Here is a 27,761-nt window from a genome sequence, read left to right on the forward strand (position 1 = left end):
CTACAACCCTGTCTCAGTCCCTTTCCAACCACTGCTTCCATTTCATGCCTCTCGACTCTTATAACTGTCATCTGTTTTCTGTACAAATTCCAAATAGCCTCTTCGCTCCCTCTGTTTTACCCCTGCCACCTTTAGAACTTGAAGCGTCAAACGAAACAACTACAAAGAACGAAACTTGTCTAGCTTTTAGGGGGAAACCAGATGTCGCTATGGTCGGCCCGCTAGATGGCGCTGCCAAAGGTCAAACGTATATCAACTGCGTTTTTTTAAATAGGAATCCCCATTTTTATTAATATTCTTGTACAACGTAAAGAAATATGAATGTTTTAGCTGGACCACTTTTTTCGCTTTGTGATAGATGGCGCTGTAATTGAAACTTATGGTTCACAATTTTAGACGAACAGCTGGTAACGTAGTTTTTTTAAATTAAAATACAGAACGTAAGTACGTTTGAACACTTTATTTCCGTTGTTCCAATGTGGTACATGTCCCTTTGTGAACTTACCATTTCTGAGAACGCATGCAGTTACAGCGTGATTACCTGTAAATACCTCATTAATGCAATAAATGCTCAAAATTGTGTCCGTCAACCTTAATGCATTTGGCAATACGTGTAACGACATTCCTCTCAACAGCGAGTAGTTCGCCTTCCGTAACGTTCGCACATCCATTGACAATGCGCTGACACATGTTGTCAGGCGTTCTCGGTGGATCACGATAACAAATATCCTTCAACTTTCCCCACAGAAAGAAATCCGGGGACGTCAGATCCGGTAAACGTGCGGGCCATGGTATGCTGCTTCGACGACCAATCCACCTGTCATGAAATATGCTATTCAATACCGCTTCAACCGCACGCGAGCTATGTGCCGGACATACATCATGTTGGAAGTACACCGCCATTCTGTCATGCAGTGAAACATCTTGTAGTAACATCGGAAGAACATTACATAGGAAATCAGCATACGTTGCGCCATTTAGATTTCCATCGATAAAATGGGGGCCAATTATCCTTCCTCCCATAATGCCGCACCTTACATTAATCCGCCAAGGTCGCTGATGTTCCACTTGTCGCAGCCATCGTAGATTTACCGTTGCCCAGTAGTGCATATTACGCCGGTTTACGTTACCGCTGTTGGTGAATGACAATTCGTCGTTAAATAGAACGCGTGCAGAAAATCTGTCATCGTCCCGTAATTTCTCTTGTGCGCAGTGGCAGAACTGTACACGACGTTCAAAGTTGTCGCCATGCAATTTCTGCTGCATAGAAATACACTCCTGGAAATTGAAATAAGAACACCGTGAATTCATTGTCCCAGGAAGGGGAAACTTTATTGACACATTCCTGGGGTCAGATACATCACATGATCACACTGACAGAACCACAGGTACATAGACACAGGCAACAGAGCATGTACAATGTCGGCACTAGTACAGTGTATATCCACCTTTCGCAGCAACGCAGGCTGCTATTCTCCCATGGAGACGATCGTAGAGATGCTGGATGTAGTCCTGTGGAACGGCTTGCCATGCCATTTCCACCTGGCGCCTCAGTTGGACCGGCGTTCGTGCTGGACGTGCAGACCGCGTGAGACGACGCTTCATCCAGTCCCAAACATGCTCAATGGGGGACAGATCCGGAGATCTTGCTGGCCAGGGTAGTTGACTTACACCTTCTAGAGCACGTTGGGTGGCACGGGATACATGCGGACGTGCATTGTCCTGTTGGAACAGCAAGTTCCCTTGCCGGTCTAGGGGGCCGGCCGAAGTGGCCGTGCGGTTAAAGGCGCTGCAGTCTGGAACCGCAAGACCGCTACGGTCGCAGGTTCGAATCCTGCCTCGGGCATGGATGTTTGTGATGTCCTTAGGTTAGTTAGGTTTAACTAGTTCTAAGTTCTAGGGGACTAATGACCTCAGCAGTTGAGTCCCACAGTGCTCCGAACCATTTGCACCATTTGAACCATTTGCCGGTCTAGGAATGGTAGAACGATGGGTTCGATGACGGTTTGGATGTACCGTGCACTATTCAGTGTCCCCTCGACGATCACCAGTGGTGTACGGCCAGTGTAGGAGATCGCTCCCCACACCATGATGCCGGGTGTTGGCCCTGTGTGCCTCGGTCGTATGCAGTCCTGATTGTGGCGCTCACCTGCACGGCGCCAAACACGCATACGACCATCATTGGCACCAAGGCAGAAGCGACTCTCATCGCTGAAGACGACACGTCTCCATTCGTCCCTCCATTCACGCCTGTCGCGACACCACTGGAGGCGGGCTGCACGATGTTGGGGCGTGAGCGGAAGACGGCCTAACGGTGTGCGGGACCGTAGCCCAGCTTCATGGAGACGGTTGCGAATGGTCCTCGCCGATACCCCAGGAGCAACAGTGTCCCTAATTTGCTGGGAAGTGGCGGTGCGGTCCCCTACGGCACTGCGTAGGATCCTACGGTCTTGGCGTGCATCCGTGCGTCGCTGCGGTCCGGTCCCAGGTCGACGGGCACGTGCACCTTCCGCCGACCACTGGCGACAACATCGATGTACTGTGGAGACCTCACGCCCCACGTGTTGAGCAATTCGGCGGTACGTCCACCCGACCTCCCGCATGCCCACTATACGCCCTCGCTCAAAATCCGTCAACTGCACATACGGTACACGTCCACGCTGTCGCGGCATGCTACCAGTGTTAAAGACTGCGATGGAGCTCCGTATGCCACGGCAAACTGGCTGACACTGACGGCGGCGGTGCACAAATGCTGCGCAGCTAGCGCCATTCGACGGCCAACACCGCGGTTCCTGGTGTGTCCGCTGTGCCGTGCGTGTGATCATTGCTTGTACAGCCCTCTCGCAGTGTCCGGAGCAAGTATGGTGGGTCTGACACACCGGTGTCAATGTGTTCTTTTTTCCATTTCCAGGAGTGTATGATACGGGTGCAATCGATGTTGATGTAGCATTCTTAATACCGATGTTTTTGAGATTCCCCATTCTCATGCAATTTGTCTGCTACTGATTAGCGGATTAGCCACGATAGCAGCTAAAACACCTATTTGGGCATCATCATTTGTTGCAGGTCGTGGTTGACGTTTCACATGTGGCTGAACACTTCATGTTTCCTTAAATAACGTAACTATCCGGCGAACGGTCCGGACACTTGGATGATGTAGTCCAGGATACCGAGCAGCATACATAGCACACGCCCGTTGGGCATTTTGAGCACAATAGCCATACATCAACACGATATCGACCATTTCCGCAATTGGTAAACGGTCCATTTTAACACGGGTAATGTATGACGAAGCAAATACCTTCCGCACTTGCGGAATGTTACCTGATGCCACGTACTTATACATTTGTGACTATTACAGCGCCATCTATCACAAACCGAAAAAAGTGGCCCAACTGAAACATTCATACTTCTTTACGTACTACACGAATATGTAATAAAAAAGAGGGTTTCTATTTTAAAAAACGCAGTTGATATCCGTTTAACCTATGGCAGCGCCATCTAGCGGTCAACCATTGCGCCATCTGGTTTCCCCCTTCAAGCTAGACGAGTTTCGCTCTTTGTCGTTTTTTCGTTTGATGCTTATTTCATGAGATATTTGGCCCGGTCACTAACAATGGACCGAGCGGTTCTAGGCGCTTCAGTCTGGAACCGCGCGACCGCTACGGTCGCAGGTTCGAATTCTGCCTCGGGCATGGATGTGTGTGATGTCCTTAGGTTAGTTAGGTTTAAGTAGTTCTTAGGGGACTGATGACCTCAGATGTTAAGTCCCATAGTGCTCAGAGCCATTTGAACCATTTTGAAATATCAATGGACCACTCTGTATATCGTCTTTTCTTATCAAGAGGAATCCGATAGGGAATTTCCTTTGTCCATCTCCCACCATTTCATCTCTTCTGCTCCCCGCCCACCTCCATTTCATTTTCTTACCACTCACTGTCACGTCAACTGCCGCCTTTTCTCTTTTCCATTTATTTGTTTTTCTTGTTCCCTTCTTGTGAAGCGCAACATCCTCCTTTCCACTGCACGCTGGGGAACCTTCAATGAATTTTCCCTCTGCAGCGGAACGTGGCTCATTTTGAAGTTCCACTCAGAATACAACGGTGTTCAGACCCGGAACTCGAACCTGCGACCTTTGCCTCTTGCGGTCAAGGGCTCTACCACCTAACCGTCCAAGCGCGACTCACGACCTGCCCGCGCAGCTGCACTTCCACCAGTACCTTCTTTCCTAACACTAAAACTTCTCCGAAGTTATCCCGCCCGCCTTTCGGCGCTTGCACTTCAGGAAGAAGGGAATGGCATAGTGTCGTAGCTAATCCGTACTTCCAGAGTCGGTGCGTCGATGAAGATTCCTGCGCGCCCTGCGACCTGTGCTTTAACATCGCCACCAATAGGATGACCTGACGGACGATGAAGTCCGCCAGGGCGGTGTTGTAAGGGGCAGGCATCTGGGCACCAGTCTTCTACTTCGAGACTAGTTCCGTGTTGTTAGTTGCTGTCGAACGCTACACCGACGTGTTGATAACCCGCTCTACCGGCAAATAATTAGCGTACATAGATGTACGCCCGTGTCGGACATCTGCTTATAGCTAACCACGGCTGCCCCAACTTGTAAACAGTGAAGCAGTTCTTCATCAACAATTTGAGTAAAATATATTTATCTAAAGTGCACTTGCCCGCCTGGTTGGCCGTGCGGTCTAACGCACGGCTTTCCGGGCGGGAAGAAGCGCCTGGTCCCCGGCACGAATCCGCCCGGCGGATTTGTGTCGAGGTCCAGTGAATAGGCCAGTCTGTGGATGGTTTTTAGGCGGTTTTCCATCTGCCTCGGCGAATGCGGGCTGGTTCCCCTTATTCCGCCTCAATTACACTATGTCGGCGATTGCTGCGCAAACAAGTTCTCCACGTACGCGTACACCACCATTGCTCTACCACGCAAACATAGGGGTTACACTCGTCTAGTGTGAGACGTTCCCTGGGGGGTCCACCGGAGGCCAAACCGCACAGTAACCCTGGGTTCGGTGTGGGGCGGCGGAGGGGTGAAGTGGACTGCGGTAGTCGTCGTGGGGTTGTGGACCACTGCCGCTTCGGCGGGGACGGAGCCTCTCCGTCGTTTCTAGGTCTCCGGTTAACATACAGTACAATACAAAGTGCACTTACGCCAATTAATCTTTTGCTTGTCTGTCCAGATTCCTAGCCCGCATCTCGTGGTCGTGCGGTAGCGTTCTCGCTTCCCACGCCCGGGTTCCCGGGTTCGATTCCCGGCGGGGTCAGGGATTTTCTCTGCCTCGTGATGGCTGGGTGTTGTGTGATGTCCTTAGGTTAGTTAGGTTTAAGTAGTTCTAAGTTCTAGGGGACTGATGACCATAGATGTTAAGTCCCATAGTGCTCAGAGCCATTTGAACCAGATTCCTACGGCGACAGATCCATTTGGTCACCTTCGACCCGTTTATCGTTAACAACGAAGATACAACATTCGGCTCCTCGGAACATAGCGGTTACCAACTCGCATCATAACACCGAGAATAAGCCCTGCAGCGGAGGACGAGAGAAGGTTTTGGAGGAAGCGCAGCTGTGAGGGCTGGCCGTGACTCGTGCTTGGGTAGCACAGCGAGTAAGATCAGGGGACTAGTCTCCATCTTCTCAGCCATTAATACTGAAAGATACCATGCGACATCCGCAAAGAACCACTAAAGAAAAAGCGGTTAAGAAACGCATCGAAAAAAAGGTCGGAAGAGCATTTGCTTACGAAAGGTTCCTAGGTTCGAGTCCCTGTAGCACACAATTATAATGTCACACGAAATTCTAGTTTTAATTGTTCGCTCATTTAATGTCCGTATTTCAATTCCGTAAATTAATACTGCCAGTATACATTGTTTACTTGCTCTAAGTTTACGATGAATACAAAAAAATGGTTCAAATGGTTCTGAGCACTATGGGACTCAACTTCTGGGGTCATTAGTCCCCTAAAACTTAGAACTAGTTAAACCTAACTAACCTAAGGACATCACACACATCCATGCCCGAGGCAGGATTCGAACCTGCGACCGTATTCAGTTTTCCAAATGAAGTCAGCCCTGTGGTGCTTCGTGTCTACTGTAGTGGACAGCTGCTAATCGTCTCTTCTTTGGCGTTTTCAGTCAATCCCTAGGTTGCAAATGCACGCACCCCAGCGGACAATCCCTACTGCTGCTGTGCCCTGCGTGCATCTGAAGCCGCAGGACAGACTGAAAACACCAAACAAGCAACTATTAACAGCTGTCCACTGCAGTGGAAATAGTGCACCATTTTCTCCTGTTTATTTTATTTTTATTTATTTATTTATTTATTTATTTTTGAGGGTCCACTCGCTTGTTGTTTTCAGTTGCCCTAAATATACAAGTTTGCCAACTATTTCTAACATTTCGTCATTAATTTTTGTTGCTTTCCTACGAAAGGTACTGACTGCGCATTATTTTGGTCTTAGTGTAGTTAGTCGTCAAGCCTACAATCACACACGGTCTGTTAGCTTCCAGCATACTTTGCTGAAATTCTTCCAGATCCAAAGCAAACAAACAAATGACATCTGCCAATCTACACTCCTGGAAATGGAAAAAAGAACACATTGACACCGGTGTGTCAGACCCACCATACTTGCTCCGGACACTGCGAGAGGGCTGTACAAGTAATGATCACACGCACGGCACAGCGGACACACCAGGAACCGCGGTGTTGGCCGTCGAATGGCGCTAGCTGCGCAGCATTTGTGCACCGCCGCCGTCAGTGTCAGCCAGTTTGCCGTGGCATACGGAGCTCCATCGCAGTCTTTAACACTGGTAGCATGCCGCGACAGCGTGGACGTGAACCGTATGTGCAGTTGACGGACTTTGAGCGAGGGCGTATAGTGGGCATGCGGGAGGCCGGGTGGACGTACCGCCGAATTGCTCAACACGTGGGGCGTGAGGTCTCCACAGTACATCGATGTTGTCGCCAGTGGTCGGCGGAAGGTGCACGTGCCCGTCGACCTGGGACCGGACCGCAGCGACGCACGGATGCACGCCAAGACCGTAGGATCCTACGCAGTGCCGTAGGGGACCGCACCGCCACTTCCCAGCAAATTAGGGACACTGTTGCTCCTGGGGTATCGGCGAGGACCATTCGCAACCGTCTCCATGAAGCTGGGCTACGGTCCCGCACACCGTTAGGCCGTCTTCCGCTCACGCCCCAACATCGTGCAGCCCGCCTCCAGTGGTGTCGCGACAGGCGTGAATGGAGGGACGAATGGAGACGTGTCGTCTTCAGCGATGAGAGTCGCTTCTGCCTTGGTGCCAATGATGGTCGTATGCGTGTTTGGCGCCGTGCAGGTGAGCGCCACAATCAGGACTGCATACGACCGAGGCACACAGGGCCAACACCCGGCATCATGGTGTGGGGAGCGATCTCCTACACTGGCCGTACACCACTGGTGATCGTCGAGGGGACACTGAATAGTGCACGGTACATCCAAACCGTCATCGAACCCATCGTTCTACCATTCCTAGACCGGCAAGGGAACTTGCTGTTCCAACAGGACAATGCACGTCCGCATGTATCCCGTGACACCCAACGTGCTCTAGAAGGTGTAAGTCAACTACCCTGGCCAGCAAGATCTCCGGATCTGTCCCCCATTGAGCATGTTTGGGACTGGATGAAGCGTCGTCTCACGCGGTCTGCACGTCCAGCACGAACGCTGGTCCAACTGAGGCGCCAGGTGGAAATGGCATGGCAAGCCGTTCCACAGGACTACATCCAGCATCTCTACGATCGTCTCCATGGGAGAACAGCAGCCTGCATTGCTGCGAAAGGTGGATATACACTGTACTAGTGCCGACATTGTGCATGCTCTGTTGCCTGTGTCTATGTGCCTGTGGTTGTGTCAGTGTGATCATGTGATGTATCTGACCCCAGGAATGTGTCAATAAAGTTTCCCCTTCCTGGGACAATGAATTCACGGTGTTCTTATTTCAATTTCCAGGAGTGTAACTTCGCCCTGGTAAGATCCGTTTATGCGTCTTCCTCGTTCATTGCAGTTTAATGATTTAACGAAAATAGTTTTGATGAAATGGGTTATTGACTTCGGCTCAGTTCTTGGCAAGTTCGTACGCCGGTAATGAGGACGGATCAGTCTTCCGTTCGCTCGGTACTCGTATACTCCGAGCTTTAATGAGCATCAAACCGACTTCTTGTTTCTCAACAAGATAGTTGTATCCGACAAAATACAATCCCGTCTGTACCTTGGTTATGCGACTCGAAACGGCCACTTTCCAATTCGAAACTTGGCGAGTTGTTACTCGCAGCGCAAGCTTGAAATGCGGAAAACGTCTTCGCAACAGGCGAGGCGATTTTCCACTGCCGTCATGCCGCGAAGTAAGAAAGAGTGGCAGTTCCCACAGAGATGACTGCGGAACGGTGTTGCGAAATGATCAAATTAGGTAAGTAGGTGGTGTGCAGTTACGTAACGAGGTATTTCTGTTGAAGTATCTTCTCCAAAGGAAGAATAAGCAAAATTCTTATAACACGTATTCCACTGGTGACTCAATGCTGTATTAGCTGAAAATTTCGGTAAAATATAAATTATAGTGACCTATAATTCTCGGATCTTTCGAGAAGAGGATTGGAGAAAAAAATTATCGATTCTGTGTTTAATTAACGCACTGAAAACCATGCTGACACGACAGACGGTCGCGCCGTGGGGACATGACCCTGGCTATCGGGAACGAACCCGGCGGAATTTTGCGCTGCCCGCGAGATCTGATGGATCGGTTTTTTTCCCTGAGCTATGTAAAAAGTGTGTTGTCGTTGGAGCCTGCTGGGCTGGGTTAAGTGCAGGAGACTTTCTCATGACAGCAGGTGTAGTTTTACAACACATTTTCAGTTGGATGTATTTTATGTAAAAAGCTGCACTTTCCAGAGGTGTGCTAATAGCGGGAGTACAGGGTGGCGAATGGAAATGTCTCCATTTTGTTCCTGAGGTTGAGAGTTTAGACAAAATTTTAAACAAAAATGGCTGGAATTCACGAAGTCTGTAACCAGACTGAAGAAAAATATCCTCGATCGAAACGGAATATCGTCTGGAGAAGCGTGCACAACGTGGAATCCAAATGGCACGTCATCGTTAATGACACTGACCAATGAAAAACTCCACAAAGTATACCTTAGTCCCAGTGAGGCTGGGTGATGTTTAAAGTTGTTCAGGATTTCGGAATTGAGAGTTTAAGATCCGCAGTGTCCGATGAAGCTATCTGTATGGACAGTTTAGAACAAAACGCAAGTAGATTCCCTTGCAGGGGCGAGAATTATGATAGCCATTTTCCAGTTCTTTAGGCAACTGTATCGATTTAATGAATGTGCGAGTGATCAGTATCCACAATTTTCGTACCAGGTCGTGGCTTCTGCGTGAAGTTAGATTGCTGCTACAAGGCATTCATTTTTTGTGTTGGAGTGCTGATTGATGACTTTTGTGCGACGCCACGGAATCTCCGAAGATGACGACTTACGGTTCAGAATATAAGGAAATTAAAAAAAAGAAGTCGCGCAGAATTGGACTTCAAGATAACGAAAGAAGCTAACAAAATCTACTGTCTAGGAAATTGGTTTAACAATCCGCCTAATTAAAAAGACGGTTGAAAACTTCCTGGCAGATTAAAACTGTGTGCCGGACCGAGACTCGAACTCGGGACCTTTGCCTTTCGCGGGCAAGTGCTCTACCAACTGAGCCACCCAAGCACGACTCACGCCCCGTCCTCACAGCTTTACTTCCGCCAGTACCTCGTCTCCTACCTTCCAAGCTGTGAGGACGGGGCGGGAGTCGTGCTTGGGTAGCTCAGTTGGTAGAGCATTTGCCCGCGAAAGGCAAAGGTCCCGAGTTCGAGGTTCGAGTCTCGGTCCGGCAGATAGTTTTAATCTGCCAGGAAGTTTCAGAACAACACCCAGTCTCTGAGCGGAGAAAGTCTCCGACCCAGCCGGGAATCGAACCCTGGCCCTTAGGATTGACATTCTGTCGCGCTGACCACTCAGCTGCCGGTGACGGACATTAGGCAGGTGTACCAGTTCTTTTGGCTCTTCAGTGTATCATTGTGAAGGCAGCCTGTGTGGTAAATGTTCTTCCTCCATATTACATGTCTGCGCAGTTGGGTGTCGGGACACTACCTGCAGTGACGGACGCTGGCTGGCTGGCTGGACCACAGCCAGAGCGGGGCGCGCCTGTTGCCGCCGCTGCCGCTGCCGCCGGCCGCCTTTCCCAAGGGTCCGCCGCGCTCCCGCTGAGCAAGCGGCGGCAAAAACCGGCCGGGCTCACATGTCGCCAGCATGTGCGCTCGCGCCCCAAGGACCCGCTGCACGCAGCGCCACTGCGCAGCGCGCCTGCGTCCACGCCCACACCCACGGACTATCGCTCCGCCCACTACACCGACGGCGTTTCGACTGCTGCTCTCTCGCACACACCGTACGGAAACTCGCACGCGGAATCACTAGTTAGATACTGTGATAGCTCAATTGTCGACTCGGGGTGTATTCTAAGTATAATTGTCATTCTCTGCCCCGAAAGATGGAGCGAGCTGTTCATTACCCGAGTTACTCGTAAGTAAGGCGTATCTACACTACTGGCCATAAAAATGGCTACACCACGAGGGTGTGCTACAGACGTGAAATTTAACCGACAGGAAGAAGATGCTATGATATGCAAATGATTAGCTATTCAGAGCATTCACACAAGGCTGGCGCCGGTGACACCGCCTACAACGTGGTGACACGAGGAAATTTTCCAATCGATTTCTCATACACAAACAGCAGTTGACCGGCGTTGCCTGGTGAAACGTTGTTGTGATGCCTCGTGTAAGGAGGAGAAATGCGTACCATCACGTTTCCGACTTCGATAAAGGTCGGATTGTAGCCTATCGCGATTGCGGTTTGTCGTATCGCTACATTGCTGCTCGCATTGATCGAGATCCAATGACTGTTAGCAGGATATGGAATCGGTGGGTTCATGAGTGTAATACGGAACGCCGTGCTGGATGCCAACGGCCTGGTATCACTAGCAGTCGAGATGACAGGCATCTTATCCGAATGGCTACAACGGATCGTGCAGCCACCTCTCGATCCCTGAGTCAACAGATGGGGACGTTTGCAAGACAACAATCATCTGCACGAACAGTTCGACGACGTTTGCAACAGCATGAACTATCAGCTCGGCGACCGTGGCTGGGGTTACCCTTGACTCTGCATCACAGACAGGAGCGCCTGCGATGGTGTGCTCAACGACGAACCTGGGTGCACGAATGGCAAAACGTCATTTTTTCGGATGAATGGTTCAAATGGTTCAAACGGCTCTGAGTACTATGGGACTTAACATCTATGGTCATCAGTCTCCTAGAACTTAAAACTACTTAAATCTAACTAACCTAAGGACATCACACAACACCCAGTCATCACGAGGCAGAGAAAATCCCTGACCCCGCCGGGAATCGAACCCGGGAACCCGGGCGCGGGAAGCGAGAACGCTAGCTGCGGACTTTTCGGATGAGTCCAGGTTCTGTTTACAGCATCGTGATGGTCGCATCGGTGTTTGGCGACATCGCGGTGAACGCACATTGGAAGCGTGTATTCGTCACCGCCATACTGGCGTATCACCCGGCGTGATGGTATGGGGTGCCATTGGTTACAGGTCTCGGTCACCTCTTGGTCGTATTAACGGCACTTTGAACAGTGGACGTTACATTTCAGATGTGTCACGACCCGTGGCTCTACCCTTCATTCGATCCCTGCGAAACCCTACATTTCAGCAGGATAATGCACGACCGCATGTTGCAGGTCCTGTACGGCCTTTCTGGATACAGCAAATGTTCGACTGCTGCCCTGGCCAGCATATTTTCCAGATATCTTACCAATTGAAAACGTCTGGTCAATGGTGGCCGAGCAACTGGCTCGTCACAATACGCCAGTCACTTCTCTTCGTGAACTGTGGTATCGTGTTGAAGTTGCATGGACAGCTGCACCTGTACACGCCATCCAAGCTCTGTTTGACTCAATGCCCAGGAGTATCACGGCCGTTATTACGGCAAGAGGTGGTTGTTCAGGGTACTGATTTCTCAGGATCTATGCACCCAAATTGCGTGAAGTTGTAATCACATGTCAGTTCCAGTATAATATATTTATCCAATGAATACTTGTTTATCATCTGCATTTCGTCTTGGTGTAACAATTTTAATGGCCGGTAGTGTACATCTATTCCGCAAACGATCGTACCGTGTATTGGGGAGTCTACCTTGTACTACTGCTACTCCTTCCCTTTCTTTCCCACTCTCAAATGTAACACTGGAAAAACGACTGTCTGTATGCTTCCGTGCCTTGCTTTCACCGTCCCGCCGTGAGATATGGAATCTCATTTGACTTCATGTAGCATTTCCGTAATGTTAGCGAACTGATCGATTCTAACGATAACAAGTCTAACAGCACACCTCTGAACTGCTTCGACTTCTTCGATTAATCCGACCTAGTGAGGATCCAAAGACTCGACCAGCACTCGAGAATGACTTGCAAAAGCATTATGTACGTATTCTCTTTTATAGATGCGGCATCCCTTCCTAGAATGGCCAGCCAATTAACTCTTCAACTAAGGCATTGATATACGCTGATGATACAGCACTCCCTGTCCACGGTGAGACCTTTGAGGAAGTAGAGGTGAAACTGACAACAGCTCTTGAAAATTTGGCCAAGTATTACGTTGAAAACCAACTGAAAGCGAACCCTGGAAAGACCCAAGTCAGGCAATTCCATCTTAGAAATAGGGAAGCAAAGAGGAAACTTGGAGAGGAGAACAACTACTCCACTGCGAAACTCCTAAATATCTCGGGGTGAAGACTGACCGTTCCCTCACATTCAAAGCCCACTGTGAAGAAACGAGCCTCAAAGTAAAAGCGCGGAACAACATCATCCGCAAACTTACAGGGACCACCTGGGGTGCCCAGCGAAAGGTGCTTACAAGGGAACCTCCCCATCGCACCCCCCTCAGATTTAGTTATAAGTTGGCACAGGGATAGGCCTTGAAAAACTGGACACAGATCAATCGAGAAAACAGGAAGAAGTTGTGTGGAACTATGAAAAAAATAAGCAAAATATACAAACTGAGTAGTCCATGCGCAAGGTAGGCAACATCAAGGAGAGTGTTGGCTTACGAGCGCCGTGGTTCCGTGGTTAGCGTGAGCAGCTGTGAAACGACAGGTCCTTGGTTCAAATCTTCTCTCGGGTGAAAATTTTAATTTTTTATTTTCAGATAATTATCAAAGTACAGGCACTCACACATAATCAACTTCGCTCTCCAAAATTCCAGGACATGTTCAGATTTGCTTGGACATATACAGAATTTGACGGTCTACGCACGGAAACATTTGAAAACGTAAAAAACATATGTTTTGACAGAGCACAGTGAAAACTGTGCGAATCTGAAACTGTTGCATTCATTTGATGCAGTTTATGTGACAAACTCTTATGTTTTCATCACTTTTTTGGAGTGATTATCACATCCACAAGAAAACCTAAATCGGGCAAGGTAGAAGAATCTTTTTACCCATTCGCCAAGTGTCCAAGTTAGTTGGGTCGACAACATATTCCTGTCATGTGACGCACATGCCGTCACCAGTGTCGTAAAGAATATATCAGACGTGTTTTCCTGTGGAGGAATCGGTTGACCTATGACCTTGCGATCAAATGTTTTCGGTTCCTATTGGAGAGGCACGTCCTTTCGTCTACTAATCGCACGGTTTTGCGGTGCGGTCGCAAAATACAGACACTAAACTTATTACAGTGAACAGAGACGTCAATGAATGAACGGACAGATCGTAACTTTGCGAAAATAAAGAAAGTAAAATTTTCACTCGAGGGAGGACTCGAACCAAGGACCTATCGTTCCGCAGTTGCTCACTCTAACCACGAGACCATAGCGCTCATCGGCTAACATTCTCCTTTATGTTGCCTATCTTGCACATGGACTACTCAGTTTGTATATTTTGCTTATTTTTTCATAGTTCCACACAACTTCTTCCTCTTTTCTCGATTGATCTGTGTTCAGTTTTTCAAGGCCTATCCACTGAGTCAATTTATAACTAAATCTGAGGGGGGTGCGATGGGGAGGTTCCCTTGTTAGAACATCTGCCTTGGCACTATGTTTCTCCGCCGCAGAATACGCACCATCCGTCTGGCAAAACTCTGCACATGCTAAACGATACAACCCTGAACGAGACAGGACGCATTGTTACAGGCTGCTTACGACCTACTCCTGTCAATAACCTGTACCGCCACGTATTCGAAGGCAAGCTCAAGCTACAACAGAAGTGGAGAAGAAAAAACAAGAAATCGACCCTAGACAACCTTTGTCCGGACATGACCCTTAACAGCCAAGACTGAGGTCAAGAAAAAGCTTCCAGAGAAAACTATGGCAATTCGTTCATCTCCCAGAACTCGCAGAGAGGAGCTTTGGCGAGACTCTCTAGCTGAAGACAATCACTTGACGGTCAAGGAGGAATAGCCGAAGGTTCACACCTGTCATACGTGACCTGGAAGACTTTGAACAGACTGCAAGTTGGGGTGTCAAGGTGCAAAGCCAACCTCAGGGAGTGGGGCTTCAGTAATGAGGAGGAAACTTGTCAGTGTGGTGACTTACAGGACGAGCAACATCTGATAGTCTGCAGGAACCTACCGGCTGCATGCACTATCTGTGATCTTGCTGCAGCCAGCGAAACTGCTGTGATAACCGTCGAATACTGGGCCCGTCAAAAAATATAATCATCCTGCTGCTTGTTTTTATCTGCTGCTTGTTTTTAAATATTATTGAATATGTGTCATACATACTACTGTACATATTTAATTTTGCAAATTTGTTATGTGACTCAATACTTATTAGTTTTTGTAATTATTTTATGTCCTGGACTCGAAAAAAATAAATAAAAAATAAAAAAATTCCTAGAATCATCCCAGTAAACTCGAGCTGACCGTTCACTTACAGCTCACCTTACGTGCTCGTTCCATTTCGTGTCGCAATGTAACTTTAGGCATAGATATGTAGTCGACGTCGCTGTCTCAAGTAACATGCCCATATTACTCTATTCAAAAATTGTAGGATTGTTTTTCCCAGCCATGTGCGTTAATTTACGTCTCTCCATAGATTGAGCAAGTTGTTGTTCGTCACATCTGATACAAAATTCTGCCCAAGTCGTGCTGTTTTCTCCTACAGTCACAGAAATGGCTGCTGTCACGGACATTACAGCATCACCAGCAAATAGTCGGAGATTGCCTACAGATCGTTTATGTACAAGGGTAAGTCAAAAAGTAAAAGGGCTTTTGAGAAAAGGAATATTTATTCTAATGACGGAAAACTGAAACATACATTATTTTCTACATAATCTCACTTTGTCCAACGTTTCACAAGTTTTTTTGATTCCGTCGGAAAAATGTTTTTTAGTTGCACCTGTAACCAGTTCTGCACCTCATCGATGACTTGTGCATCGGTTGCAAATCTTCTTCCCCCAGGCGCTTCCTTCAATGGTCCAGACATACGGTACTCCCTTGGAGTCAGGTCTGGAGTGTATGGCGGTGTTCCAGCAGTTCGAATCCCAACTCCTTTAGTGTTTCGGCCGTCCGTTTGTAAGAATGTGGACGGGCGTTATCCTTTTCGAAGTTTCCCGCGACGTTTGGATTTGATCGCAGGTTTCAGTTTAGTTCACAACACAGCAAAGTAGTTCTCACTGTTCAGAGTTTCGCCTACCACACCTTCCATGTCCCAGTATAGGGTTAGCATAATCTTACCAGCTGAAGATTGACGTTTAAATTTCTTAACTTCTGGTAGTGACGGGTGTTTCCAACCGTGCTCGCAACCTTACTTCCGGTTCGTGACGATGCACCCATGTTTCGTGTACAGTAACGATTTGCTGTAAAAATCCGCCTCCCCCGCAATGATAACGGGCCAAGCGTTTACAAGAAATGTCCATCTTCGCGCCTTATGCTGCGCTGACAATTCTTTCCATATCCACCTTGCGCACACTTCCCGAAAATTTAGCCTGTTCTGTAAGATGGAATACGCTATGCCGTGACTGATAGGTAAAGTATTCGCGACTTCATCCGCTGTGATTCGTCTCTTTCTCATCACCATACCCTCAACGACTTCCAAATTGTCCTCAGTTGTTGACATCGATGGCCTGCCCGATCTTTCCTCATCACATGGAGAAGTTCTTCCTATCCATTGGCAGATCTTGTTTCGCAGTTAACAGCTGTCACCGCACTGCGAATGCACTCGACGAATAATTTCTGCTGGTTTAACACCTTCCGCAAACAAAAAGGGAATCACTGTCTTCATTTCCTCCTTGGTGCAGATCGACATTGGAGCTGCCAAATTTCACGGTCTGCTACAGTAAAACGACTAATGCGGGAATAAGAGTGGTACGTTGTATAAAGTCGTTGCAGAAGACAGTACTGAGCCCTGGATACTGGCAGTGTTACCAAACTCCACGGCGAGAAATTACGAAAGTCCCTCTACTTTTTTTAATTTTCCTCGTGTGTAGAGAACAAGAGAGGTCCTGCCACACTTTCCTTAAGCATTCCTGATGATACCATCGTCTGGGACAACTCGCCGTCCACGACAACGTACTTAACAAGTCCTCGAACAGCTCACATATCTGAGAACCTTTGTTAACACCTCTTGTCAGCCAAATACCAGGGAGCCTGTTGGTGGGGTGACGGGATCCCAATATGGAATGTTTGGGCGGTTAAATATAGAACAAATGGACTTACCTTCTAATTTCAGTTTAGGAGAATATCGCAACAGCTCCTGGATCTCATTTTAAAATATGCGGACATGAAGTAGGACGCATGGATCATCATCTTGATATCTGTCATTATGCTCCTCGGAAGAGTTTCAAATTTCCACTAATTAAAAATATACACAACAGTTGTTAACAAATGAAACAAGTAGTTTCCGCTCCTTTTTCACGGCTGTGCTCCCTGTTTGATGCTTTCTCCTGTTACGCTGGCCTGCAATTGTCTTATAGTAATCTGAGTTGCCAGTGGATTCGTCCCAGCCATTTAGCGTACATTTGCGACCTCCAGTGGATCGCGTCTGGAGGCAGGCGTCATCTACCTTGCTTCTACTCTTCGTCAAGCTTATTGCACCAGTAGTTGAGTATTTTATTACTAGTTTTCACTTTGAGAACACTTTCTCTGAATACCTTGTACATTAAAAAAATGGTTCAAATGGCTCTGAGCACTAGAGCACTATGGGACTTAACATCTGAGGTCATCAGTCCCCTAGAACTTAGAACTACTTAAACCTAACTAACCTAAGGTCGACACACACATGCATGCCCGAGGCAGGATTCGAACCTGCGATCGAAGCTGTCGCGCGGTTCCAAACTGAAGCGCCTAGAACAGCTCGGCCACTCCGGCCGGCCCTTGTACACTATGGATAGTTTTTAGTCTTACATTTGCGATGTAAGAGTTATAATCTTTATGCTGTTTCGCAGTCAGCTGTAGCCTTTAGTTTTAACAATCAGAGTGCAAATACGATTACATTACGAGCGCCTCCACAGGCGAACGTACATGGTAACGTACGTACTGTACAGTGCGTTCATTTGTGTATATAAAATGAAACGGTAATTAAATCAAGACCCTAAGCTGTCGACAGGCGTTGATATACATCAACGGGGAGAGTTGAAAATGTGTGCCTCGAGGGGGACTCGAACCTGTGATCTCCTGCTTACATGACAGACTCTCTATCCATCTGAGCCACCGAGGGCACAGAGGACAGTGCGGCTGCAGGGATTTATCCCTTGCACGCTCCCCGTGAGACCCACATTCCCAACCTAATGTCCACACACTACATTCGTAGTGCCCCTGCCCATTACACTCATTACTCGCGGCAGACAATCTTACCGAGTCCCGTAAGAGATCGGGCAATGCGTGTGCATCCAGCACAGGAGAAGGAGGTCAATGGCCGGTTAGCCTTAACTTTATGAAGATGGTATCTGTTCTGTCGGACATGTCCGAAAGAACAGATACCATCTTCCTATTTGTGTATATTATTTCGTCAAACCTGTAATTTAGTTTCCTTGTATTTTACTCTCTCCTTGTTCTTTCTTTTTAAATGTATCACCTGACAGTGACCTGGTAATAAGTTCGAAACCAGGAGTGATACTATTTAAGCGAACTGACGCTGAATCATAGAATTACAAGAAAAGTACCCATCAAGATAGTCACTTTACAGCTTCGGCATTTGTCCTTGCTCCAGTGCTTGATGTTACAACAGCAAAAAAAATAAAACTTCAAACCGAGACTGCCTTCAGTAAGCGACTTATTAATGCTAGATGATACTTTTTTACAGACGCTCATCTGTACCTAGGGAAGGAAACGTTCCTTCTGTTTCAGATTTTCCGGTGCGAGGAATGTGGCGGACGTCAGCTTCTGCTGCAGTAAGCGCACGTGGGCGGTTCTTTATCTGGAGGGAGCAGAGTGCAGCGCCGGCGGACAGATAGAGGAGGGGGCAGCTCTTGATGAGCGAGCAGGGCAGACGCAGCGGCTGATCCCGCCATTTGTTTCCCGCTGTGCCGAGGCGTCTGTTCGAGCCTCGCTCCCGGCAAAGGGGTGGCCGGCGGCAACTCGCGTACAAACCGTAACGCGGCCCAACACCCGCCACCCTCACTGCCGTCTTACACGTCTGCCAAGCAGGCAGTCAGACCAGATTCTCTGTCAGAGTTTACGGTCCGAGTAGGATCGCAAACGGTCTGTGTTCGTCTGCTGCTCCGCTGTCTTTCCTTATCATTTTTTAGTAATGTCGTAAAGAATTCCCACCCCCCTTTGGCTGTGTTCTCCTTTCTTATTTGCTACAAAGAGAGGGGATCTAACGGTCCTATAGCAGCTCTGATTCTTTACATTATTATCTTTTACTTTTTTCTCCATCTCTAAATATAAGGTTTTTTTAAAGATAATAGGAAGGTCACAGTTTGGCATCCTGTTGAGGAGCTCGTTACAGTATGAGCACAAAAAATGACGCGAGGAATGAACCGCGATCTCCTCAAACTAATCGCCTTGGTCTGGTATTCGCTTGAAGTGGTTCAGGCAAACCGTGGCCCACCCAACTCTGGAGATCTAGGTTGAGATGTCAGTCCAGATTCTCAAACAAAGGTGGCCATCTGCACTTTTTGTTAAAGAGAAATACATTATCTATTTCAGAATTATCGCTCAATAACAAAAAAATGGTTCAAATGGCTCTGAGCACTATGAGACTTAACATGTGTGGTCATCAGTTCCCTTAGAACTTAGAACTACTTAAACCTAACTAACCTAAGGACATCACACACATCCATGCCCGAGGCAGGATTCGAACCTGCGACCGCAGCAGTCGCGCGGTTCCGGACTGAGCGCCTGAACCGCTAGACCACCGCGGCCGGCGCGCTCAATAACAAATAATTTCTTTTTAAATCCCTTAAACCGGTACACCTGGCCGTTGTTATTCATTTATTGTACGACTTTACCGCTTCCATTGAATTAAACGAACGTAATTTAAATTTCAATTGAAAAGAGTCAAAGCTGAACTGAAAACGAAAGACATTAAAAAATTTATCGTAGATCGCTTGAGCAATGAAAGGTACCTAACGACTGGAAAGGCCGTAAAACAGATTCACACATTTATAGACCGATATCGTTGACGTCAGTCTGTTGTACAATTATGGAACATGCTTTATACTCAAGAATTAAGACGTTCTTGGAAAATAAACATCTTCCGTAAAAAAAAAAAAATCTACATGGATTCCCCAAACAGAGATGCTGCGAAACTCAGCTCGCTCTGTTGTCCATGAGATCCACAGCGCAGTGGACAACGGCGCTCAGGCTGATGCCGTGTTTCAGGGCCGGCCGGAGTGGCCGAGCGGTTAAAGGCGCTACAGTCTGGAACCGCACGACCGCTACGGTCGCAGGTTCGAATCCTGCCTCGGGCATGGATGTGTGTGATGTCCTTAGGTTAGTTAGGTTTAAGTAGTTCTAAGTTCTAGGGGACTTATGACCACAGCAGTTGAGTCCCATAGTGCTCAGAGCCATTTGAACCATTTGAACCTTGGTTTCAGTCAGGCATTTGACACCGTCCCGCATTGCCGTTAAATGATAAAAACACGAGCTTACGGAGTATCGGTGCAGACCTGCGATTGGATTCAAGAATTTCTTGCATATAGAACACATCACGTCGCTCTTAACGGAACAAAATCGACAGATGTAAAGGCAATATCCGGAGTACCACACGGAAGTGCGATAGGTTCAAACGGCTCTGAGCACTATGGGACTTAACATCTGAGGTCATCAGTCCCCTAGAACTTAGAACTACTTAAACCTAACTAACCCAAGGACAGCACACACATCCATGCCCGAGGCAGGATTCGTACCTGCGACCGCAGCAGCAGCGCGGTTCCAGACTGAAGAGCCTAGAACCGCTCGGCCACAAAGGCCGGCCCTTCTCAGTGGCATGTACGTACAGCACGGGAAAGTACACTCAATACCGAAATTTTAAATTCTGACTTCCGAAATATAACAGGGAGAAGACATTTATGATATGGAACATTCAGTAACACGTGAAGTTACAATTAAAGTAAAAGTGCTAACACGATGAAATGAAGAAACACTACTAGTCATACCTGGAACCATTGATACTTAATTTTTAAATGATCGTGCTTAAATTGATGCAGTCAGGACATCTGGACACAGTTAAGTCCGTCCTTCGATATTTACATCAATAGAGAACATAGTAAATGTACTTTTATTCAAGAAGTATTTGGGGCGGCCGGCCGAAGTGGCCGTGCGGTTAAAGGCGCTGCAGTCTGGAACCGTAAGACCGCTACGGTCGCAGGTTCGAATCCTGCCTCGGGCATGGATGTTTGTGATGTCCTTAGGTTAGTTAGGTTTAACTAGTTCTAAGTTCTAGGGGACTAATGACCTCAGCAGTTGAGTCCCATAGTGCTCAGAGCCATTTGAACCAAGTATTTGGGGCAGATATCGTACATTGCACCAAAGCTAAAAGTAATGTTGTTATTACAAGGAGATTATCAAATGAAAGTCCGCCCCGGTAGCTGAATGGTCAGCGTGACGGATTGTCAATCCTCTGGGGCCGGGTTCGATTCCCGGCTGGGTCGGGGACTATTCTCCGCCCAGGGACTGGGTGTTGTGCTGTCCTCGTCATCATCCTATCATCCTCATCGACGTGGCGTCAAATTGAAAAAGACTTGCACCCGGAGAACGGTCTGCCCGACAGGGCGCCTCTCCTGGAGTCGGTTGGACCGTTGATGACTGGAGAATCGTGGCCTGGTCAGGTAACTCCCGATATGAGTTGGTAAGAGCTAATAGTAGGGTTCGAGTGTGGCGCAGACCCCACAAAACCGTGGACACAAGTTGTAAACAAGGCTGGTGGCCCCATAATGGAGTCGGCTGTGTTTACATGGAATGGTCTGGATACTCTAGTCCAACTGAAGCGATCATTGACTGGAAATGGTTATGCTCGTCTACTTGGAAACCATTTGCAGCCGTTCATGGACTTCATTTTCCAATCAAAAATGGAATTTTTATGGGTGACAATGCCCCTGGTCACCCAAGACAACAGTTGTTCGCGATTGGTTTGAAGAACATTCTGGACAGTTCGAAAGAGTGATTCGGCCACCCAGATCGCCCGATATGAATCCCATCGAACATTTATAAGGCATAATAGAGACGTCAGTTCGTGCACAAAATCCTGAACCAGCAACACTTTGCACAATTATGGACGGGTGTAGAGGCAACATGGTTCAATATTTCTACAGGGGACTTCCAACGAATTGTTGCGTCCAAGCCACATCGAGTTGCTGCAATAGGCTGGGAAAAACAGGCCCGACACAATAGTAGGAAGTATCCGATAATTTTAGTCACATCACTTTATAGTAGTAGCTTTTCTGTCGATGCATTTGAGAGAGCGATAGGAACGAATAGCAGTGCTACCCTGCGATGCATGGTGGCTTGCAGAGTATGTATGTAGATGTATATGTAATAACAGGCAGATGCTGATACACTACTGGCCATTAAAATTGCTACACCAAGAAGAAATGCAGATGATAAACGGGTATTCATTGGTCAAATATATTATACTAGAACTGACATATGATTTCATTTTCACACAATTTGGATGCATAGATCCTGAGAAATCAGTACCCAGAACAACCACCTCTGGCTGTAATAACGGCCTTGATACGCCTGGGCATTGAGTCAAACAGAGCTTCGATGGCGTGTACAGGTACAGCTACCCTTGCAGCTTCAACACGATACCAAAGTTCATCAAGAGTACTGGCGTATTATGACGAGCCAGTTGTTCGGCCACCATTGACCAGACGTTTTCAATTGGTGAGAGATCTGGAGACTGTGCTGGCCAGGGCAGCAGACGAACATTTTCTGTATCCAGAAAGGCCCGTACAGGACCTGCAGCATGCGGTCGTGCATTATCCTGCTGAAATGTAGGGTTTCGCAGGGATCGAATGAAGGGTAGAGCCACGGGTCGTAACACTTCCGAAACGTAACGTCCACTGTTGAAAGTCCCGTCAATGCGAACAAGAGGTGATCGAGAGGTGTAACCGATGGCACCCCATACCATCACGCCGGGTGATACGCCAGTAAGGCGACGACGAATACACACTTCCAATGTGCGTTCACCGCGTTGTCGCCAAACACGGATGCGATCGTCATTATGCTGTATACAGAACCTGGATTCATCCGTAAAAATGACATTTTGCCATTCGTGCACCCAGGTTCGTCGTTGAGTACACCATCGAAGGCGCTCCTGTCTGTGATGCAGCGTCAAGGGTAACCACAGCCATGGTCTCCAGCTGATAGTCCATGCTTCAAGGGTAACCGCAGCCATGGTCCTCGTGCTGATAGTCCATGCTGCTGCAAACGTCGTCGAACTGTTCGTGCAGATGGTTGTTGTCTTGCAAACATCCCCATCTGTTGACTCACGGAACGAGACGTGGCTGCACGATCCGTTACAGCCATTCGGATAAGGTGCCTGTCATCTCGAGTGCCAGTGATACGAGGCCGTTGGGATCCAGCACGGCGTTCCGTATTACCCTCCTGAACCCACCGATTCCATATTCTGCCAACGATCATTGGATCTCGTCCAACGCGAACAGCAATATCACGATACGATAAACCGCAATCGCGATAGGCTACAATCCGACCTTTGTCAAAGTCGGAAACGTGACGATACGCATTTCTCCTCCTTACACGAGGCATCACAAGCACGTTCCACCAGGCAACGCCGGTCATCTGCTGTTTGCATATGAGAAATCGGTTGGAAACTTTCCTCATGTCAGCACGTCGTAGGTGTCGCCACCGGCGCCAACCTTGTGTGCATGCTCTGAAAAGCTAATCAAATGGTTCAAATGGCTCTGAGCACTATGGGACTCAACTGCTGAGGTCATTAGTCCCCTAGATCTTAGAACTACTTAAACCTAACTAACCTAAGGACATCACAAACATCCATGCCCGAGGCAGGATTCGAACCTGCGACCGTAGCGGTCTCGCGGTTCCAGACTGCAGCGCCTTTAACCGCACGGCCACTTCGGCCGGCAAAAGCTAATCATTCGCATATCAGAGCATCTTGTTCCTGTCGGTTAAATTTCGCGTCTGTAGCACGTCATCTTCGTTGTGTAGCAATTTTAATGGCCAGTACTATAATGACAGGCAGATGGTGATAATCTGCTGCATTCGTTGCTCGCATCCTTTGAGTTTTGTGCATAACGGGAATGTTCGTTCCACTCTGACGACGCCCAGAGATAGGCCCAGCACAGAGGAACACTGAAGATGAGAGAGGGGGAAGGACTGAGACGCAGACCCTGGTGAGGCGCACAGGCAGAGGGGGGCAGCCGCAGCTGCCCCGCCAGGTGCGGGGGCGGCGCGGCGCGGCGCGGCGCGGCGTGCCTTATGGCGCTGGGCTACAGGCGAGGCGCGCCTCTTCCCACGGCCTTCCCGGGCGCCGCTCGCTACAAAAAGCCTCCAGCGGGCCGGCCCACCGAAGCAGGCGGTCGGGCCGCCACATCAAAAATGGTTCAAATGGCTCCGAGAACTATGGGACTTAACATCTGAGGTCATCAGTCCCCTAGAACTTAGAACTACTTAAACCTAACTAACCTAAGGACATCACACACATCCATGCCCGAGGCAGGATTCGAACTTGCGACCGTCGCGGTCGCGCGGTTCCAGACTGGGCAACTTGGGCTTTAGATATGTATTCAACTGCTGAGCAAGAGTGACGGTCTGTTGGCCCTTTCTTGCACCTGTAAACACTGTCCCGAGAGAAACCTGTAAGCCGGCCGGGGTGGCTGAGCGGTTCTAGGCGCTACAGTCTGGAACCGCGTACCACTACGGTCGCAGGTTCGAATCCTGCCTCGGGCATGGATGTGTGTGATCTCCTTAGGTTAGTTAGGTTACAGTAGTACTAAGTTCTAGGGGACTGATGAGGTCTCAGAAATTAAGCCCCACAGTGCTCAGAGCCATTTGATTTGAACCTCATTGAAAACTATCTAACTCAAACTCGAGTCCGAAGTACATATTAAAGTTGCATGACATGGAGTGCAGTTCCTGGCGTGAAACGTCCCCAGAAATAAAATACTGCTCTATTCTGAAGAAAAAATAACTGTCTGAGATTACCTTCACTGCTCACTGTAAATTAATGTGCTTGCTTAGCACAACAGCTGATAATGCTGACCACGAACTGTTTCCTCATAAGAATGCTAAATGAAACCTGCCCTGAAATAAAAGTAACTTACCTCGTGCTCAGGATGTTGTTTTGTGTCTGGCTTGCTAACGGTCTCGAAAGCAAATAGAAATCATCAGGTACAGAAAACATAAACTATTCACTACAAAATTTGTTTTCTGCTTGCCAGAAACAGTCTGCGGCTTCGCGTGGCGTAAGGTGGAATGCACACGCGACAAAATATTCAGAAGTTTACTGAGAATGATGGAGCAGGGTTTTACTTCAGAGGAAGCCGTTCTTGAAAAATATGGTTATTGTCAAAAAAGACTATACAACAAATGAAGACACTAACAAATACGAAATTCTATCAACACAAAAATTACGCGAAATTCTATCAATACAAAAATTACAGACACTCTGACCAGTTGCCTTATTTGTTACATAATGAAAACAAAGAGCTCAAATTAACATTAATCGTGAATGTTTTTAGGTATCTGAGGGACAAAGATCTTCTTCAGTTACTATTTCTGACAAATATTCATTACATTCTTGCGTATGCATTGGTTACTTTGAAAAATTCCCCCATAAAAATCTTCTCCATCGTTAGAATTAGTAACATATTTTTAACAAGTTTTCACCTTCATAATAAGGTATTCCATATAATTCCTCTCGGATTCACAAACATCACATCTGCTCTAAAAACTCAGCTGCGCGCTACTATGTCTCAAATAAGAATGCAACAGTGCTGCACAAGCGACAAGCGACCGAGCGCACCACAGATTACATTCAACACTGAGACAAGGATGTTACACACTACTCGTCCCAGTTTCATTTAGTTATTAATGTTTCGGCATTTTATGTACTTTCTTCCATGCTTTTTGTTATTATTATTCTGCCTCACATAAAGCTATCTGTTTTTTATGCTGTTACTGCCACATGTAACACACTTTACACAACTTGTCAAAGTTTCTGGTTTTGTCGTCTTGTTTACTGTCGTATTAGACGTTACTTTGTTCACGATCGCTGTTACAACTATTAAGCTACTAAGACGCGTACCATTGCCACTGGAAACACGTTTCTGTTCGAAACATGTTTCCTGAGGTGTTTTCGCATGTTTCCACTTTGTTTCTTGTGTCTGTTAGTGTCCATGATGGTGGCAAACAGTTCTGGTAGTGTATTCGTATCGTCTGCAGCGCTATTTGTCGTACTGTTTACGTATAGTCTGTTATGTCTAAGACGATGAAACTGTAATGATATGTGGTGCTGCATTATTAATACTCGAAGGTTCACGCAAACAAACTGAAAGGTGTCGTTGTTGGTGACCGAAAACATGCTATAGAACTGGCGGGAAGAATTTGCTGAATATGAAGGTTCACTCGTAAGGCCTATGCCATTTACCGATTTTGAATTTCTGGTCAATATAGTAGCACTATTTGTTTAAAAAAAAGGTACAAATTTCTGGACAGGAAATAGAGTCAAGCACAGACATGCTGTTACTCCGCGTTTCTTGAAGATTCATTTCAATGCCTCCAACATTTATTTGACATTTCGAAGTAAGCTGCGACAAGCGACTTCTTTTTATTTTTATGCAGTATTTGTCAGTATTTTCCTAAATTTAGCATCAATTCTCTGCAGAAAGATTTGTCTCTTTATTGCCGTTCTTATAGTCCCATAGTCCTTAGAACCACTTGAAATTATTCTTCGACAAGGTGGAAATTCTCTCCAAGTTTCGAAACGATACTCCTTAGTACTTTTGTCAATATATTTCTAATCTTTTTTAAACGGTATGCTCCTATGTGTCGTTTTTGGAAACATTCAATTTCCAGAATGAACTTTCACTCTGCTTCGAAGTGTGCGCTGATATGAAACTTCCTAGCAGACTGAAACTGTGTGCCGGACCGGAACTCGAACTCGGGACCTTTGCATTTCGTGGGTAAGTGCTCTGCCTTCCTTCCAGGTGTGCTAGTTCTGCAAATGTCACAAGAAAGGTCCTGTGAAGTTTGGAAGTTAGGAGTCGAGGTACCGGCGGAAGTGGAGCTATCCCATAGTGCTTAGAGCCATTTCAAACCAACTTTTCGGTTAGTTTCGCTTAATTTTAATTACAATATCTAAGAAATGAAAATACCGTCTCATTTGTGGTATCGACCACGGCACAGAGAGCTGTAATTTTGGAATTGCAGGTGGCTGCTGCACTCACTAATGTGAATACCCTGCAGTTAGACCCGGACAGCTTTGGCGAGCACAGCCTACAGACGAAATGACAAGCGTGGACTGGTGTGAGAGCGAGCTCGCTTCACATAGCGCGGGCTGTGACGCAGTTCCAGCGGCCGAGGACATCCGGCGGCGCGTTCTCAAGGACTCTCCGTGAGAATCCGCGGAGCGGAGCGAAGAACAGAGAGAGGTCACACTCCGGCGACGGCGACGGCCGCGGCCGCACAAACTCCGCTCCGACCCAAACGTCCGCCGTTTCTGTCGGTGTGCGCCGGGTCGCGGCACGGTGCATTTCGTCGCTATTCGAGGGCCTTGACACGCACTGTGCCTCAAGACCGGGAAATTGTGTACGGCAGGTGCTACCATCTTGACTACGTATGACACATGTTGGGGAGCTAGTCCCTTCACAGGATTTGTATAATCCTCAATGAGACACACAAATATGGTGATGGTTCTGAGCACTATGGGACTTAACATCTAAGATCATAAGTCCCCTATAACTTAGAACTGCTTATACCTAACTAACCTAAGGACATCACATACATCCAAGCCCGAGGCAGAATTCGAACCTGCGACCGTAGCGGTCGCACGGTTCCAAACGGTAGAGCCTAGAACCGCTCGGCCACCCTGGCCGGCCAAATATGGTGACTAACAGATATAAATGCATGAAAAGTGGGCCCATTAACTTCCTTACCAGTGACACTATTACTCTTTGAGACATATCCGTCTATGCAACTAAATGGAACCCTGTTTTTTTTTTTTTTCATAAGCGTTTCGCTTCTTTTTATTTATGGGG

The sequence above is a fragment of the Schistocerca nitens genome, chromosome 5 (genome assembly GCF_023898315.1).
Source record: "Schistocerca nitens isolate TAMUIC-IGC-003100 chromosome 5, iqSchNite1.1, whole genome shotgun sequence".
In the NCBI taxonomy this organism is placed as follows: Eukaryota; Metazoa; Arthropoda; class Insecta; order Orthoptera; family Acrididae; genus Schistocerca; species Schistocerca nitens.